The sequence below is a fragment of the Lissotriton helveticus genome, chromosome 6 (assembly GCF_964261635.1).
Source record: "Lissotriton helveticus chromosome 6, aLisHel1.1, whole genome shotgun sequence".
In the NCBI taxonomy this organism is placed as follows: domain Eukaryota; kingdom Metazoa; phylum Chordata; class Amphibia; order Caudata; family Salamandridae; genus Lissotriton; species Lissotriton helveticus.
Window position 1 is genome coordinate 525,200,119 of NC_136067.1, and position 20,848 is coordinate 525,220,966.

Sequence of the window (20,848 nt, forward strand, 5' to 3'; positions counted from 1 at the left end):
GTCTAAAACAAAAAATGAAAATTTTGCAAGAGTTAGAGTAGATCCTTGTAGAGTGAGAGAAAAAACAGGTTTGCATGGGCATTCACTGGCTTGTCTTTCAAGAAAAGTATGTCAGAGTGTTTTTCACCATTTTAGGATGTTAGCAGTGCATCATAATAAAGTGAGGAAATTAGTGAGAAGATTGTATTATGCAAAAAGTCCAGCACTTAAGCTAAAACAGTTAAACAGTGCTCTTTTGCATGGAACTGAATTAGATGTGAAGAACATTTGTGAAGAAATTAAGTTTTGTTACTTTGGTGAAAAAGAGGACAGTGCAGAAACTGATACAGTAATAGAAGGCAATGTGGAAGAGAATGTAGAGATTTTAAGTACAGAAAAATTTGAACATGAAATTACAAAGTTTAAGGTCAATTCAAGTGAAAGGCCTAATTTTACTTGTGTGTGTTGTCGACGAACTCATTATAAGAATCAGACTAGAATAGTTGATTTATATGTAAAAAGTGAAATGGAAAATAATAATGAGTGGAAGGATTTTGCAACTTATTTGTTGGTAGAAAAGTGTTTTGATTTGGGTTCTGATCAACGTATTTGTAAATATTGTTATAATAAATTAAATGAAAACAGAATGCCTGCTAGAACTGTTCATAATAATCTGGAGTTGGTAGACATTCCTTCTGAATTGATGGATTTAAATACCTATGAGTTTATTCCAATTCAATGTGTGCATCCTTTTCAGGCTATTGTTCGCATGGAGCCTAAGACAGGGAAATTGCCTTCTTCAGATTTACAGAGAGGATTAAAGGGAAGAGTTGTTTATTTGCCTCTAGATTTTAAGAAAAATATTGATACAATTGGTGTAGAAAAAATAGAAGAGGAACCTCTGGTTATTCTAGTTATTCTAGTTAATGGTGTTCCGACAAAGAGTAAGAAAATCTGGCAAGAATTAGTGGATGTTAGGAAAGTCAAAAAGGCAACGTTGTATTTGGTAAAAAACAATCATTACTACCAAAATGTATATGTAGGAGAAGAGGAAACAACTGTAGAAGAGGACAGTGATTTCTCAGCTGGGCAAATTGAAAAAGTTGATGTCTCTAGAAGTGAAGACATTTATTAACATTATAGTGTTCATCCATTGCATTCCAAAGAAGTAATGGGGAATGCTATTGACTTGTTTCAAATGAAAGAAGCAAAAGGAAGTCCTATTAGTGTATGGGAAGAAAGTTTGGAAGCTCGTTGTTTTCCACAGTTATTTCCAACAGGTCAAGGGGCACGATATGACGACCGACCTGTTCAAATTCCTGCATCTGAATACCAGACTTTAAGATTATATGCAGAAGATCCAAGGTTTCGTCAATGCATTCCATATTTGTTCCATCTACTGTTTGAGAGTGACTTGTCTGGACTTTCTTATGCAGTGAACCATATACTGAAAAGTGGAGTACATCTACAAAATGTTTCGGCAAGGGACTTTATGGATAAAGTGAAACTGCAACACACAGTTTTGGAATCTCAGCTCATTAATCTCATGGCATGCCAGCGTGGTACTAACGAGTATTGGTACCGTCGTTATGGGGAATTGAAATGTATGGTAAGAAATTTAGGAACTCCTACATGGTTCCTCACTCTTAGCTGTGCTGAGTATGCTTGGGAAGACTTACTTCAATTTCTACGAGAGGCAAATAAAAACATTGAAAATATTGAATACAAGACATCTGGAGAACTGTGCTCTTTGGATCCAGTTAATGTATACAGGTATTTCAATCATAGGTTTGAAGCTATGATGTATTTTATTACAAAAATCCTCTGCTTGGAGAGGTTTTGAATTTCTTTTGGAGAAAGGAGTATCAAGCAAGAGGTGCTCCTCACATACATATGCTGCTATGGATTAAAGATGCACCAAAATTTGGAACAGATTCAGATGAGAAAGTGATGAGTTTCATTGAGCAGTATTCTACATGTGCTGTTCCGAAAAGTACAGAAGAAAACAATTTAAGACATCGAGTTTTATGCTTTCAAACCCATCGTTGTGGAACATAATGTCGTCGAAAATACAAATCCAAGAACAAGTTCTACACAAAATGTCGTCTTGCATTTCCACGTCCAGTAATATCGAAAGGAAGAGTGAACAATTTTATGTCTTCTCTGCGAAATACTGTCACAAGAAAATCACCTAAAAATACATACAACCTAAGAAGAAATGAGGAGTCCAAATACATAAATGACTACAACCCAGTCATTTTGTCCATGTGGAATGCTAATATTGATATTCAACATGTTGCTGACATCTCTATTGCTGTGGCTCGATATGTGACGTCTTACATCACAAAATCAGAAAAGACAGAACTGAAGGAAATGTGGTAGGAAATTTCACATGAAAAGAGTCTAAGCAAGAAATTATACAGTTACAGTCTGAAGATGTTGTCGCATCGAGAAATTGGAGCATATGAATGTTCTGATTGGTTATCATCAGCAAGTCTATATGCAAAATCTAGAACAATCATTTGGGTGAGTCTAGGTCTTGCTGCAACACGAAACCGAGTTTTGAAATCTGTACAAGAAATAGAGTATTTGGCGGAGAAAGAACCAAACAGTACAGATATTTTGAAGACAAACATGTTGGATACATATTATCCAAATAGAAGTAGTCATCTTGAGAACGTTTGTCTCTATGAAGTTCTGCAAACCTATACTTTTATGAGGAACGTCACAGAAGATATCAATAAAGGTGTATATACTGTGATTGGATGTGAAGGCTGTCTGGTGAAACAAAGAAAAGGCCATTTGATTAATCATCGAAAATTGAGTTGTGAATCTTCAGACAAAAGGGAATTTTACTATTTAGCTCTTTTGCAACTCTTTAAGCCATGGCGTACAGAAGAGGAACTACTTGGAGATTTTCTCAGTTATGAAGATTCGTTCAATGCAACCAAGGATACCATAGAATGTCCTGTTTTTCAAATTAGAGGAAATACAGCAAGAAGCTACAATTGCAGCAGAAATTGCTAAAGACAGTCAGAGTTCTGCTTCATTGAGTCAGGGGGAACTTACTCTTGTGGAAAGTCCTTGCTGCCTGATAATCTGCCATCCACTTGCTTGTCCAGGACCACCAATCTGGGTGCCAGCCCTCCCGCCTCCCGCCGCCCGACTCCTCTGTCATCTTGGAGTTTGGGTTGCCGAGTGGAGCGCGGTTGGAGGGCAACAGACCACAAGACCCAGCATTCCTAGCGGCGCACGCCGCGACATTTGCGCGCCAGGAGGCGCTGAAATAGAGCGTCACCCCGGTCGAGGGGGGGAACTTACTCTTGTGGAAAGTCCTTGCTGCCTGATAATCTGCCGTCCACTTGCTTGTCCAGGACCACCAATCTGGGTGCCAGCCCTCCCGCCTCCCGCCGCCCGACTCCTCTGTCATCTTGGAGTTTGGGTTGCCGAGTGGAGCGCGGTTGGAGGGCAACAGACCACAAGACCCAGCATTCCTAGCGGCGCACGGCGTGACATTTGCGCGCCAGGAGGCGCTGAAATAGAGCGTCACCCCCGTCTCGCGGGACGCCGGGCGAAGCCCGGGCCAAGGGCGGGCCCGTTTCAGCCCGTTCCAGACAGATCCAGGCTGGGCTGGGCCACCCCCCATGGCTGCTACATACCAGACGCTGCTTTCAAATCTAAAAGGTACTGATCGTATACTTTGCTTACTTGGGAACCAGACCATAAACTATTACAATTATGACCAGGGGCTCCAGAAGGAAAATCGCCCTACAAACTGCTTCGATTACAGGCCCGATTGACTTGTTCATCACAAAAACTAATGAGGCCAATAATCACAACATTTCCCTGCTAGAACGTAGGGTGTCACAGGACCTTGCGACCGCCCGGAGATCGTCAATGGGCCTCATAGCAACGGCCTTAACCCCACTTCCATCAGCCTCTCCGATCCCAGTTCTATTACAGCCTGGTACAACAGCCCAAGTTCATTCCATCCCAAGTGCTGTTGACTTATCAGCTACCAATCTGTCATTAGAATCGGAATCGACTGGGAACCTTGAGAATACCCCAGACCTTGAGAAGATTCTGTCCGATGACCTTGTACAAGAATCTCAGCTCAAGGGGGTTAGAGAAGGTGCTGTTCCGAAACAGCCAGATGTTTATAATAGGGGGAACAACAACTCTAAACATCACCATAATATCAACAATAATAAAGGGTCTTCCGTACCATCAATTAATAAAGCCCCCGTCAGTAATAATTGTGTACTAAGTGATCTATCTACCTTACAACGTCCTACAATGGACAAAGTACAAGAGGGTGGCCCTATTCTGATTGATTGTGATACTCCACAACTTTTTGATAAATTCAGGGAATTATTAAAATACCATCTACAACCCCTGGAACGGAGTATCATGGTAATTGAAAAGCAACTTGCTACACTCCTTGCCAAATTACCCAATCAGTCTAGGGCGGGAACGGTTAACTCCGGGGGGGCCTTGGTAGTGGACAGACCTGGGATTACGCCAGCTAACCCAGTTAGACCACCTGTTGTGTCCACAGTACAGGCATCATCAAAAAAGCCTCTAACCCCTCTTCCACAAGTTGCAAATAATTGTGCAAATTCTATGACACCAGTTAATTCCACATCCCAGTTACCTTCATCTAATCAGCATAAACCTTCTCTTCCTCCCCCTATAGTTCCATCCACAATCGCCAAACCTATTGAGCCCAAGGGGTCTTTGCAGCCATCCCAAATCAAGCCATTGGTGCCACAAAAATCTAATCCTTTAGAGGGCAAGAGGGGGCCTAGATTCAAACGCCCGGTTCATCTGTCACCTGAGGTCTCCCCATTTACGGTAATTCTAACGGGAGTACCGGAATTAACAGTAGGAACTGATGAACCACCCTGGTCCCTCCGGAATAAAATTCTTCAATGGCTTAGTATTAATAGGTCATTACAGCCTTCAAACACTAGCAGAATATCATCTGTTCGTAGAGTACCTTGGGTGGGGGAGAGTCCCAAGACTATTCAGGGGGATTGCGTCATTGTTACTTGTGAAGACGCATCCACAGTGAATTACATCTGCTCGTGGCCAGATTTAGAGAAGAAAGGGGGAATTGATACCCATCGTCTCTCCTTTTTCTACCCCCCGTATATAATTACCACCTCCCAATACCACCCCCGAATTGGGTTCTACCACCAGAACAAGTATGGAACTATGGAGGTCCCTGGATGTCCTAAAAGAGTAGGAGTAGGGAATGGGTCCCCCGCCCCTGGTACCCCAAAAACGGCCATCGAATGGGGGACGGGTGGCAGGGTATCCATACTAACAATAGATTTGAGTGTCTCGAGATGGTTGACTTACTTTCTGTCCAACCATCATCAAGTAGACCCGCCATCAGCCAGTCGGGGTCTGCTGCACGTATGCACCTTCTCCACAAAGGTGACTTAGCAGTACCCTCTTTGGGTTATGCACCCCCTGCTGAACAAACGGTCACACGGGAGGATTATTATGTACAGAAAGGCAGTCTTATGGAATTCCCCATCCCTAAAAATAACTCGAGTAACATCAAAACCCCTATCTGCAGTCTTGCGGATGGGCAATCATGCAAAGGTGTTTTATGCACCAGTATAGAGGCATGTGTGTCCCTTGATGTCCTTAGAACTATTATAGGTGAGAGCACCAAGGAGGCTAATCTAACAGTTTCCCGCGTCATCCAGTTGGAGCAAGCTGCTCATGATTCCACCGAGTCTACCGGCCTTACCCTCATTTCTTGGAATATTGCCGGTATTGCAGCGAAGTTAGACACTCCCTTCTGGCCCAAGTTTATTGGGGAAGGATTTGACATAATCCTCCGCCAGGAAACTTGGTGCCAAGAGCAAATAGATATAGAAGGTTACTCTTCCCACTGCCTCAAAGCCACTAAATCGAGCTCAGGCAGGGCTAAGGGGGGCCTTTTGTTACTTCTGTCCAATAAACTACATAACTATGTGGTTAGAAGCAGCACGATTGTGGGAATTCATAGTCAGGTAGTGAGGGTTGAATGCAGTAAGGGTAATGATCTGGTTCTGGTAAACTTTTATAATAACATCTTTGATGCCTCCAGAGGGAACATTTTATTCCCCTTGGAAAAGGAAATTACAAGGGTTCTGGCCCTCTCCAACAGAAAGGCAGATGTTCTATGGGCTGGGGATTTCAATCTCCAGCCATGCCATTTATCTAAAGGGAATCCATGTGGTTTCGGAATGGAGATGGTTAATCACTGGGGGAGTGTGGGAGAGAGTGAGGATTCTCTTCACTTCCCACATTGCCACTATGGCTCAACCTTAAACAAACTGCTAATTAAATTTGATTTACATCTGCTAAGCTGTAATAAAAACAGTTTGAGTGTTACTTGTCCCACCTTTACTGGGAGGGATGCTGGGTCTTTTATAGACCATATTTTGTTCTCCAGTACAGGAGACTTTATAAACTTGAGTGTCAGAGAGGAAAGTTTAAGTGACCACAACAGTATCTGCATTACCCTCCCGGGCCGAGGTGCTACTCCAGTGACTGGTGAAACGTGTTCTACTGATTTAGTCCCTATTAGACCTAATGGTATGAGGATTAGATGGTCTGGAATAAATTCCATGGCCAAACAGAGGGAGGTTATAATTAGTTGTAAATCGGAAATCAGTTATTGTTTAAAAAATGTTATTAACCCTGATCTCCTATTGTCACAATTTATAAAAATTAATACCACTATTGAAGGTATTTTTACCAAGTCATCCCCCTCCAATAGAGCTATAAAGTGTGGATGGTTTGACAAACCGTGTACAATCGCCTTACAGCAACTAAAAAAGGCATTACGTGCCAAACCCCGTGACAACAACGGAATAAAGCAATTAAGGTTTACCTATAAAATGGCAATTCTTAATAGGAAAAAGGTTTTACAAAGTGAAGCCTGGGATAAATTAAAGGAAGCAGCTGAGACCAAAAATTGTAAACTTTACTGGGAAACAATCAAGAGCCCTTTCCTAAACACAGATGGTATCCCAGTATTAACCTCTCATGTTGCATGTAATGAATGGATCATTCATTTTACTAGTATTCTTAATCCAGATGGGACTCCCTTAGTTGTATCAGTTACTGAGGCCTCTTCTTGGACACCTCTTCCCCTGGGCATAACCTTGGAGGAGGGCCTTGAAGGACTCTCTAACAGTAAGGGGGTGAAAGCCCCGGGCCCGGATGGGGTCCCCATCAATTTATTAAAAGCAGAAGCAAACCTGTGGGCTCCTATTCTGGTAAGGACCTTTAATTGTGCAGCAGAAGGTAACATCCCCCCTTCCTGGGGCCAATCAGTTATCGTTCCTTTATTTAAAAAAGGCAGCAAATCTGAGGCTTCTAATTACTGTCCTATTTCTTTGCTGGACGCCTCGGTAAAGGTCATGAGCAGAATCCTGCTCAAAAGGCTTGAAACATGGGCAACAGATTAGAATATTTTAACAAAGGTGCAATATGGCTTCAGGAAAGGCATGGGCACTCTGGAGCAATGTGTAAATTTGGACCTTATTTTGAATAAATATACCGTAGTTAAAAAGGGCAACCTTTTTTTATGTTTTGCTGACCTGAGCAGTGCGTTTGATTTAGTTGATCACGCCATTCTTTGGGAGGTTTTGTTAGAGTCAGGGGCACCGAAGGAAATTATTCATTTTTTGGCCAGGCTTTACGAGAAACTTTCCTGCAAGGTCCGCTACGGTACCCTGGGCGAATGTACTCCGTTTCTCAAAGTCTCAAGGGGAATTCGCCAAGGATGCGTATTGGCTCCCCTTTTATTTTCCCTTTTTATTAATTGTATTGATCGCAAATTGGCCGATATTCCAGCAGATGCTCCCCTGATAGGTGGTAAACCTGTCCCAATCTTATTATATGCGGATGACGCTGTTCTCCTATCCCGCACTCAGCTTGGGTTACAGCGATTAATTGACAGTTTTCTGCTGTTCATCCAAAACAGGAGGCTCCGGGTGAACAAATCCAAGACTTATGTAATGTCGTGCGGGCAGGCTGTAAATAAACCTAAGCATAACTTTTATTTGGATAGCAATAAAATGACACATGTTAAATCTTTTTGTTATTTGGGAATCACATACAATTATGACGGGTCATGGTCTTCCGAGTTTGACAACATCAGATTGAAGATGCTGCGGACTACCAATAGTATATTCCGTTTTGCATCCAAGCTCGGTTCAAGAAGTATCCCAGATATGATCAATATATATAACATCCGCTGTGTTTCCTCAGCATTGTACGGGGCGGGCGTGTGGGGTCATACCGAAGGCCCTTCGCTCCAAAAAGATGAAAACAAGTTTTTAAAGAGACTGTTATGTGCCCCCCCTTCTGCTTGTGTACAACTAATCCATGATGAGGTAGGGATCATGTACATCTCTGACTTAGCAGCCGTTCGGCCACTCTTATTGTGGCGTTCTATTTGGGCTAAGCCTGAGACACGATTCACTCAAGAAATTATTCTTGATTGTATAGGTCTGGATTACTCATGACGAATTCATTGGTTGAAATACATTCATTTCTGGTATAAAACCTTATTTGAAATTGATGTTCTTTTAGACCCTGATCTGGCAGTAGCAATCCCTAAAAAGGAAATCAAACGAACATTTATCAACTTTAAAAAGAATGAGCGAGATAAGGTGTACGGAAAGTTAGCCACCGTGAGGTTCTATAAGGAACTGAACTTACCTCCGGGACTTCAAACCTATCTTGCGACTGTGTCCCGTCCTTCCCATCAATTCGTGTTAACCCGAGTTAGATTGGGTATTGTACACCACCTTGTTGCTTTTCCAAACCAGAAAATTAGATCAGAAACGCCTTGTCCGTGCGATAACACTTCACGTCAGAGCTGCTGTCATTTTCTACTTTTTTGTAAATGTTATCACTTTTTAAGGGTAAAGTACCTTAAACCCATCTTTTTAAAACATAATATCAGATCTACAAAGAGTGCTCTAGTACTATTATCTTCTCAAGAGAATGTGGATATTTGTTTTTTTGTTGCTACTTTTATCTTGAAATGTACAGCTGCCAGGAAGAGCATAGTCCTACTGTAATTTTATATATTCCTGTCTGTACACTAATGTCCTTGTTCATGTTGTATTATGCCCATTGTATATAAATGTCTGGTCCTTTTTACACTTACTTATTTAACTATTTTTCCCGTGCCTGCCCGAGTCATATTAGATCCTTAGTTTTAATGTACAGCTGCCAGGAAAAGCACTTGTGCGATAAATATATTTATTCCTGTCTGTACCTATATGACCTTCTTTTTATAAGTCTTTTAGCCATGCTTCACATTTTTAATATATACTGTTGTCCAGCGTATGTCAATAGGTTTCGGTATGTGTTATTTTTTGTATATATTTTGAGTCATTTTTAGAATTGTCACTACATATGCAATGAATTGTTTTTAGCTGTTTTGCTTGTATGATTTGTATTTTTCAATCGAATAAAAGCTTATGACTTGACTTGAGTCAGGATCCACTAGGAGGACCAATTATACAAAATGAAGCTGCCACTGCCAAGGATGAAGTGGAAAGAGCCATAGAACAAGCTCAGGAGGATGTAGTTAACTTAGAAGATTTGGAAAAAGAACTAAACGTTGAGCAGAGACAAATATATGACGAAGTCACAGAACAGATTGAGCATGGTTTATGTCATGAGAAAAAAGAGTGCTCATGTACATCATTTATACCTGTCCGACTGTACGTGAGTGGAGAAGCAGGAACTGGAAAAAGTTTTCTGATTAAAGCAATTGCAACTTATCTGCAGAAAAGAACGGAGTCATCGCTGTCTTGTGTTGTTACCGCTCCAACTGGGTTGGCAGCACATAACATTAAAGGGATTACTTTACATCGCTTATTGATGCTGCCAGTAGAGCATGATAATAAATTACAATACCACAAGCTATCTGGAGAAGCTTGTTGTGAAGTTTCAAGAGTCCTAAAGAAAATTAAACTTCTTATCATTGATGAGGTAAGCATGGTATCAAATGTAATGCTTGCTTTTGTGCATTTAAGAATGCAAAAAATTCTTAAAACAGAGTATGATGTGTTATTTGGAGGCAAACACATCATTGTTTTTGGAGATCTACTGCAGCTAACTCCAGTGAAAGGACAACCAGTGTTTAAAATGCTTACACATGAAGATACCAGGAAATGCATAGGAAGCATTGGAAATGTTAACATATGGTTAAATTTCAAATATGCAGAACTGCTTCAAAATATGCGACAGGCAAAGGTTGAAGATTATAAAAATATTCTACAAGATGTAAGAATTGGAAAACTAACTGAGCATGGCAAAGAAGCATTACATGCACGATTAATTTCAAATTTGTTTCCAAATGAAAGTATTCTCCCAGAGAATATTTTTAAGAAAATTCCTGAAAACAAATCTGTTATATGCTTGATGCCAACTCTGCAAGAATGTTCAATCTTCAACAACAAAATGTTAAAGTTAGAAAATCAAGAGATTGTGAAACTGGAAGCTATTGATAAAATAGAACATGAAGGAGCAACTATTATTTTGTCAGAAAAGTTGAAATCAAAATTGGATTCTTTAGAGAAGACAATATCTAAAACTGCTGGTTTGGAAAAGACTCTGTACTTATCTTTAAGTTGTCGTACAATTTTACAACGGAATTTACATGTGGAAAGAGGTTTAGTAAATGGAGCAATGGGTCTTGTTGTTGATTTTGTGAATTACCGAAATAGAGATGGAATTGAATTTCTAAAAATTAGATTTGATGGTATTGAAGAAGTACAACAAATTAGTCATTGTTCTGCTCAATTTTGCTTGTGAAAGATTTATATGTCGGTCGAAAACAGTTTCCTGTTTCTTTGGCATATGCAGTGACTATTCATAAATCTCAAGGTTTAAGTGTAGATAGTGCTTTGGTGAATATTGGAAGTTCTGTGTTCAAGGAGGGTATGGCATATGTTGCTTTATCTCGAGTCAGAACTTTATCTGGATTGTACTTGATTGATTTTGATGAGACAAATTGTGTAAAAGAATATAATAGGTTAAGAAGAGAGTATGCTCCAAATTTACCTCAATATCCTCTATTTGAAAAGCGTGTAGTAGGCCGAAAAAGAAGAAATGAGAAAAATTGTAGTGAAGTTGTAGCAAAAAGAAAAAAAGTAGATGAACCAGTAATTGTAAGCAGAAAGGAAAATAATTCAGTTAAAGATGTTGTTGGATTTCAGTTTGAAAACAGTTCTGGTGTCAACTGCTATGCTAATGTCGTGGTTAATGTTCTTTTTTCCTCCAACCTGTAAAAGAACAGATTGTTGAAAATCGGGATCAAAGATTTTGTTCTTTGTTGAATTCTGTGTTTGAGAAATGTAGCAGTGATAAAAATACAAACTGTTTCTGAAATTCGAAATGTTTTAGACATATGTTCTGGTCTAAATCAATTTTCACAGAATATTCAGCAAGATTGTCAGGAATTTCTAATGTATATGCTTGTTGTATTGCAAGATGAAGGTGTAGATGTAGAAAATCTTTTTGGCCTTTCTTATAAATGGCAGCATAACTGCGACAATTGCTCCTTTTCAAGTAGTACTACAATAGACACTGAAAGATTTATATATTTGACTTTACCATACTGCAAATCAGTGTCTTTTAATAATCTAGTTAGAGAAGCAAATCAAAACATGGTCTGTACTCAATGTAAATCTGCAATGCTATCAACATTATTTATACAAAGATATGGACAGTATGTAATTTTAATGTTCCAACGATGTAGACCTGATGGGACTAAATTGACAACTTTAATTAAAATTTTTGTGGCTTCTCAATTATCAATTTCAGGAAGAACCTTTGAACCTGCAGCAATTATTTTCCATGATGGTCCTTCGACAACATCAGGACATTACACAGTTTATTTAAAATATCAAAAAGGCTGGACTAATTGTAATGATATTCAATTGGCTTTCAAACAACGTTTGCCTTATCAGTTACCAAATTCTTACCTTGTATTCTTACAACCGAAATTTTAGGAAAGGTAATTGGCCTATGAAGATTGGAGCAGTTAGTAAAACTTAGTCTGCTGTTCAAAATTACTTTGTGAGTGAGATTGATTAAGATATTGAAAAACTTGTAATTGTCAAAGAGGTAGTGTAAGCGTATCACATAGTGAATGATATGACATTTATAGGAAATTTTAATCATGAGTAAGCCAGAGGTGAAAAGATAACTATTGTTTCATGATGTAAAAGATGTTGGTGGTTTTCTTTCAGAAACTCGGGTTAATGGAAGTTTAAGAATACTATTGAGTAATTTCCAAAGAAAAGGACTTTCCATAAACTATTTGGCCTCGTGGAAAAGTACTTGGATCAAAAGTGAGTTAAGAGATGTTTTTTCAAAATTTTACATTATTTATTGAAACGTTATATAGGTTTTTGTAACACAATCTTTTTGATTTTTTTTTTTTTGCCCGCTGTCATATGATGAGTAGTATTGAAGTCACTGTTTTAAGTGAAATTCAATATATTCTGAGAACAGCAAACATAAACCATATAACATGTTGTACAAATAATTTTGTATGTTGTATTATTAAATATATATTATTCTCCCCTTGTCTCACACTCACTCACCTTTTACCACCCTCTATCACTCCTCTTAACTCACCCTCACTGCCCTTCTCTCACCCTCCCTATCCTCCCTTCCCTTATTCCACTTCCCTCACTTATCCTCATTCCCCATTCCTTTACTGCCCTTTCCCTCTCTCCCATCCACCACTTTCCAGCTGTCAGTCACTCTACTTCACTCCCCTTCCCCTTCTTTCCTTTCTTTGCTCCCTCAGTAATTCCCCTTCCATTACTCACCTTACACCACTTCACTCACTTCTTCTCTCACTCCTTCTGTCCTCTCACATCCTCACTCCTCTTCCCTCACTCTCTCACTCTAAACCTCACACTTTTCGTCCTCTCACTCTCTCACTCCTCTTCCGCAACGCTCACTCCCTACAACTCACCCACACTCCCTCACTTACCTTTCTTTGCTCCCTTACTCAGTCTTTTTCTCTCACTTTTTCCTTCACTACCTCTATGTCCTCACTCCCTCAGTCCCCTTATCTTACAATCACTCGCCTTTATCCACCCTCTATCACTGCTCTTTCCTCAACCTCACTGCCCTTCTCTCACCCTCCCACACCCCTGTTCCCTTACTCCACTTCCCTCACTTATCGTCATTCCCCATCCTTAACTGCCCTTCTTCTCACTCTGCTCCTGCAGTCACCTTTTCACAGTCCCTCTGCTTCACTCCCCATGCCTTCTTTCCTTCCTTTGCTCCCTCAATCATTCTCTTTCCCTTACTCAACTTACTCCACTTTACTCACTCCTTCTCTCATTCCCTCTGTCCTCTCACTTCCTCACTCCTCTTCCCTCACTCCCTCTCTGTTACCCTCTCTCCCTCTGTCTCCTCATTCTCTCACGCCCCTTCACTCACCCTCACTCACCTCCCATCCCTCATTGTCGTGATTGTACCCTCACTCACTCCCTTCTTCCTTTAGTTTTGCTAACACATTCATTTAGTATCTTACTCACCTTCAGTTCATTTCTCTCTCCCTCTCTTTCTCTCTGTCACTGAATCTGTCTGCCTCATTATCCTCTTAGTAATTTGCTCACCCTCTATTTCTTTTTCCCTCTCTTTGTCCTTCACCATTCCTTTGTTTCCCTTTCTGTGTCCTTTACTGCTACTTTATCTCGTACTACCCGTTTATGATTTTTATTCTCCTGCCTTGTCTCTTGTATTGTGAAATATATATTGTAAATATTATACCTTACTTTTTTTTCTCTTCCACAGATATTAAATTTAGTGAAAATATGTAATTAAGTTTACATTACTTATAAGGTAAGTTTGACATACAAAATTTACTTTCTCAACACTCTTTTCCTTAACCTCACTACTCTTCTCTCACCCACCCACCCCCCGTTCCCTTACTGCGCTTCCCTCACTTATTCTCAATCCGCATGTTTACTCCCATTTCCCTCACTCCCCTCCCACACTCACCTTCTTTCAGACCTCCTGCTTTACTTCCCTTCCTCTATCTTCCCTTCCTTCGGTCCTTCACTCTTTTCACCTCCTTTACTCACCTTACGCCACTTCACTAACTCCCTCTCTCATTCCCTCTGTCCTCTAACTTTGTCACTCCCCTTCTCTCACTCCTTTTCTTTTAGCCTTACTCTCTCCGTCCCTTCAGTCTATCACTCCTCTTCTGTCACGCTCACTCCCTATAACTCACCCAAACTCTTTCACTTACCTTTCTGTGCTCTCTTATTCAGTCCTTTTCTCGCACTCTTTCCTTCGCTACCTCTACGTCCTCACTCCCTCAGTCCCCTTGCCTTACACTCACTCACCTTTATTCACCTTCTATCATCCCTCTTTCCTCAACCTCACTGCCCTTCTATCACCCTCCTTTATTCCTGTTCCCTTACTCCAGTTCACTCACTTATCCTCATTCCCCATCCTTAACTTCCCTTCCCCTTTCTCTCCTCACGCACTCACCATTTCCCAGCCCCTATGCTTCACTCCCCTTCCCCTTCTTTCCTTACTTTGCTCCCTCAGTCATTCCCCTTCCCTCACTCACCTTACTCCCCTTTACTCACTCCTTCTCTCACTCCCTCTATTCTCTAATATTCTCACTCCTCTTCCCTCACTCCCTCTCTGTTACCCTCACTCCCATTGTCCCCTCACTGTCTTACGCCCCTACATTCACACTCACTCACCTTCCATCCCTCATTGTCATAAATCCACCCTCACTCACTCCTGCTTCCCTGTCACTCGCTCCCCTTTCTTTACTCCCCTTTCTTCCTTTAGTTTTCCTAATGCACATTCCTTTAGTATCTTACTCACCTTCACTTCATTTCTCTCTCCTTCTCTTCCTCTCTATCACTGAATGTATCCATCTCATTATCCTCTTAGTAATTTGCTCTCCCTCTATTTCTTTTTCACTCTCTCTGACCTTCACCATTCCTTTGTTTTCCTTTCTGTGTCCTTCACTCCTACTTTATCTCTTACTACCCTTTTATGACTTTTTATCTCCTGCTTTGTCTCTTGTATTGTGAAATATATATTGTAAATATTATAACTTACTTTTTTTTTCTCTTCCACAGATATTACATTTAGTGAAAATATGTAATTAAGTTTACATTACTTATAAGGTAAGTTTGACATACAAAATTTACTTTCTCAACACTCTTTTCCTTAACCTCACTACTCTTCTCTCACCCACCCACACCCCTGTTCCCTTACTGCGCTTCCCTCACTTATTCTCAATCCCCATGTTTACTCCACTTTTCCTCACTCCCCTCCTACACTCACCTTCTTTCAGACCTCCTGCTTTACTTTCCTTCCTCTCACTTCCCTTCCTTTGCTCCTTCATTCTTTTCCCTTCCCTTACTCTCCTTACTCCACTTCACTAACTCCTTCTTTCACTCCCTCTGTCCTCTTACTTCTACACTCCCCTTCCCTCATTCTCTCTCTCTTAGCCTCATTCTCTCTGTCCTCTTAGTCTCTCACTCCTCTTCTGTCACGCTCACTCCCTATAACTCAGCCACACTCCCACACTCACTTTCTTTCAGACCTCCTGCTTTACTTCCCTTCTTCTCTCTTCCCTTCCTTGGCTCCTTCACTCTTTTCCCTTCCCTTACTCTCCTTACTTCACTTCACTAACTCCTTCTATCACTCCCTCTGTCCTCTTACTTCCTCACTCTCCTTCCCTCACTCCCTTTTTCTTAGCCTTACTCTCTCCGTCCCTTCAGTCTCTCACTCTTCTTCTGTCATGCTCACTCCCTATAACTCACCCACATTCTTTCACTTACCTTTCTTTGCTCCCTTACTCAGTCCTTTTCTCTCACTCTTTTCTTCACTACCTCTATGTCCTCACTCCCTCAGTCCCCTTTTCTTACACTCACTTACCTTTATCCACCCTCTATCATCCCTCTTTCCTCAACCTCACTGCCCTTCTATCACCCTCCTTTACTTCTGTTTCCTTACTCTGGTTCCCTCACTTATCCTCATTCCCCATCCTTAACTCCCCTTCCCCTTTGGCTCCTCACGCACTCGCCTTTTGACAGTCCCTTTGCTTCACTCCTCTTCCCCTTCTTTCCTTCCTTTGCTCCCTCAGTCATTCCCCTACCCTCACTCACCTTACTCCCCTTTACTCACTCCTTCTCTCACTCCCTCTATTCTCTCATTTTCTCACTCCTCTTCCTTCACTCCCTCTCTGTTACCCTCACTCCCATTGTCCCCTCACTGTCTTACGCCCCTACATTCACACTCACTCACCTTCCATCCCTCATTGTCATAAATCCACCCTCACTCACTCCTGCTTCCCTGCCACTCGCTCCCCTTTCTTTACTCCCCTTTCTTCCTTTAGTTTTCCTAATGCACATTCCTTTAGTATCTTACTCACCTTCACTTCATTTCTCTCTCCTTCTCTTCCTCTCTATCACTGAATGTATCCATCTCATTATCCTCTTAGTAATTTGCTCTCCCTCTATTTCTTTTTCACTCTCTCTGACCTTCACCATTCCTTTGTTTTCCTTTCTGTGTCCTTCACTCCTACCTTATCTCTTACTACCCTTTAATGACTTTGTATCTCCTGCTTTGTCTCTTGTATTGTGAAATATATATTGTAAATATTATAACTTACGTTTTTTCTCTTCCACAGATATTAAATTTAGTGAAAATATGTAATTAAGTTTACATTACTTATAAGGTAAGTTTGACATACAAAATTTACTTTCTCAACACTCTTTTCCTTAACCTCACTACTCTTCTCTCAGACACCCACACCCCCGTTCCCTTACTGCGCTTCCCTCACTTATTCTCAATCCCCATGTTTACTCCCCTTTTCCTCACTCCCCTCCCACACTCACCTTCTTTCAGACCTCCTGCTTTACTTTCCTTCCTCTCTCTTCCCTTCCTTCGCTCCTTCACTCTTTTCTCTTCCCTTACTCTCCTTACTCCACTTCACTAACTCCTTCTCTCACTCCATCTGCCCTCTTACTTCTACACTCCCCTTCCCTCATTCTCTCTCTCTTAGCCTCATTCTCTCCGTCCTCTTAGTCGCTCACTCCTCTTCTGTCATGCTCACTCCCTATAACTCAGCCACACTCTCTCAGTTATCTTTCTTTGCTCCCTCACTCAGTCCCATTCTGTCACTCTTTCCTTCACTACCTCTATCCCCTCACTTCCTCACTCCCCTTGTCTTACCCTCACTCACTTTCATCCACCCTCTTTCATCCCTCTTTACTCATGCTCTCTGCTGTTCTTTCACCCTCCTTCACCCCCGTTTTCCTAGTCTGGTTCCCTCACTACCCCTCATTCCCTATCTTTCTCTCCCTTTCCCTTTACTTTCATCCCCCACTCACCTTCTCTCAGTAACTATGCTTCAGTCCTCTTCTCATCTATTCTCTTCTTTCGCTCACTCACTCATTCCCCTTCCCTCACTCACCTTACTCCACTTTACTCACTCTTTCTCTCACTCCCTCTGTCCTGTCACATCCTCATTCTCCTTCCCTCACTCCCTCTTTATTAGCTTTACTACCTCCGTCCCCTCACTCTCTCACTCCTCTTCCGTCACGCTCTCCCTATAATTCTCCTACACTACCTCACTTAGCTTTCTATGCTCCCTCACTCAGTCCCCTTCTCTTACTCTTTCCTTCAGTCCCTCTGTGTCCTCACTCCCTCAATCCCCTTGTCTCATGCTCACTTGCCTTTATCCACCCTCTATCACGCCTCTTTACTCACCCTCACTGCCTTTCTCTCACTCTCCTTCACTCCCGTTTCCTTACTCCACTTCCCTCGCTATCTCTCATTCCCCATTCCTTCACTCCCCTTCCCCTCTCTCCCCTCCACCACTTACCAGCTCTCAGTCACTCGACCTCAGTCCCCTTCCCCTTCTTTCTATCTTTTGCTCCCTTAGTAATTCCCCTTCCCTTAGTCACCTTACTCCACTTCACTCACTCCTTCTCTCACTCTCTCTCTGTTCTTTCACTTCCTCACTCTCCTTCCCTCACTCTCTCTGTCTTACCCTCACTCTCTCCATCCCCTCACTCTGTCACTCCCCCTTCACTCACCCTCACTCACCTTGCATTCCTCGCTGTCATCAACTCACCTTTACTCACTCCCCTTCCATAATTTTTTCCATGATTCACTTTCTCCCCTTCATTTAGTCATTTCCAAACAAGTATGCAGTACACATTCATTGAAAAAAAGAACGACACAATATGTAAAGAATATAGGTCTTTTTGGAGAATTGGAGGTAGTTCTGAAAATAACTCTTGTTTTTCTTCTTTTTTAGTTTTTTATTTTTTTTGTAAAATTTCTGAACGTTTTTATATTTTTTTGTTTTTTTACAGAACAAAAACAAAACTAGGGAATGCAAAATTGCTCAACAGGAGCAAAAAAAAGGGAAACATTAGGGATGATGGGCGCAGGGGTGATCCCTTTTCTTCCTAATAATTAATTCTAAGCTTTGTTCGCCATAACAAAGCAACTCATCACAGAACTTGCACACAAATTTAAGATCTGCATAGTCCGGCTGCACAACAGGTACTAATCTTTCACCTTGACTCCCAGAAGGTGTTGGACCACCAGTTGAGGTACTGCCGCCATCTCTTGGGGGATTGCGTGCCAGGTCCCTGACACTCTCCTGGGCATAGTTCTGGGGGTGCCTTCTTTGAACATGCCGAATCATAGTGGAGTTGCCAAAACTGTATTTCTTTCTTGGGTCACCACGTGATAGAATTGTGTGACACATTTTGCATTCCACCTTTGGTGCATTGACTTTCTTCTCACCTTCTGGAATGGTGAAAAACTTCGAGATGAAGTGCTCCTTAATTTTTGGCTGAGGAGGTTCCTCATGTAGAAACTCATCAGAGTCACTGCCACTTGGTGCTCTTCCAGCCATTCTTTTGATAGAATTCAAGATGAAGAAACAGGGAACAGGTCTTGCTCTCTCCAAAGTGAAAGAGGTAGTGAAGGAAATGGGTGGGGTTTTCATTAGTTGTGAAAAAAACTGTTAAGAGCCTATGAAAAATGTTATTTTAAGGTTACATGACTTGACGCGCTTACGCCACCCGCTCCGGAGCGCTTCCGGTGGCGCTTACGCGGCACGTACGTAGGCGCTTCCGGGGGCGCTTACGCGGCGCGTCTGATGACGTTTTGCTAGATTTTCGGAAATGCGTTTAAAGTTAAAATACGGTTATTTAAAATCAAAAATACTAATTTTATGAGTATGCCACTGAATGTCTTGCATTATTATTTACTTTAAATACATACTTATATTTTTTTCCGCTCGCAGGAATAGCGCTAACGCTACATTTACGGGTGCGCTTACAGGTGCGCATACCGTGAGCGCTCCAGGGTAAAAAGATTTTTAAAAAAACCTGGAAAAATACATTGAATAATTAATGTTTGAAAAATATACATTAATTAAAAAAATTAATACAAATTATAATAATTAATAGCAATAAAAAATAGCTGTTAAAAAAACGTAATAATTCACTTTAAAAACCATAGGTTACAAACTCGTTATAGTTAGGAATTAGCTTTTAAAAAACCTTTGAAATTCACTGAAAAAACTATAGGTTTAACACTCGTTATAGTTAGGAATTAGCATTTAAAAAACCTTTGAAATTCACTGAAAAAACCATAGGTTTCACAGCAGTTATAGTTATCTGAACATTTCACTCATACAAAACCATTGAAATTCCCACGTTATAGTTAGTTGGACTCACTATAACTTGCGCGCCCGCAATCCACTGCTGATGATGTCACATATTACATCATTCATGACATGGTCAGTAACATCACTGATGACATCACTGATGACATCTCAAGTATATCTATTTGGTATTGACTAGAAGTAATCTATTCAGTTAAACAACATAAAAATTGCTGTTTGTAATATCCTCTTTAAAGAATAAATATCTTCCGTAAACAGTCCTCTTTTCATGACTACGGTTGTCATGGAGCCGTGGAACTAGGTCATGACACGTCATAAGCTATGCGCCCATGTTTTTCTTTTCGTACTTTCACACCGGGTTCTAATATGTGCATAATCTCGGGGATATATATAGAGCCGGTCGCCTGAGCATTTTTCTTTCGCTCCTCGAGTACGTATGGCGGCAGACCGATAACAGAACTCCGGCTCCTTGATAGTACGAGTATCTCTCCTCGGTAAGTGGCTGCGCAATACACCGGCAGTATATCGTAATTGATTTTTAGTTTGAATCCTAACTTTTTTTCATACCTCTTTAACTATTTAACATAGATCCAGTATTCCACACGATGGCAACTACATATCATTGCGTACCTTGAATATCCTCCTCGTTTTGTGTAACCAGCGGAAAGACAAGGTTTTTTTATAATACAAGGTATTCATGCTTGTTTACACAATTTGGACTTTTTGGATGTGAACAGTAACCATATTCCTAATAGTCTTATGTTTGTTTACAAACTTTTTCAGCCACATTCGTGCAAGGCTGCAGAATATTATCGCCATACATATCAGTCACTTCAATACGCTTTACTGATTATTAAAAAAAACGTCACGACCATCATCGCTATCCAGTTCCTATCAATTTTTAGGTACCTAACCATTCCCTTGTTTTTACTATTCTATTAAGGCTGGTCCTTTAAGTAAAACCTCCCATAAAAACATTCGCGTTATTGACAATGTTTTATCTGTCTCTGTGCAGGTCATCTACCTTTGCCTAGAAATTCATCACTTAAGGAAAAGGGAACTCACCATACAACGCAGCCCCATATAATTAAGAAGTGGAACGGTTCTTACGTTGGAGCTATATATATG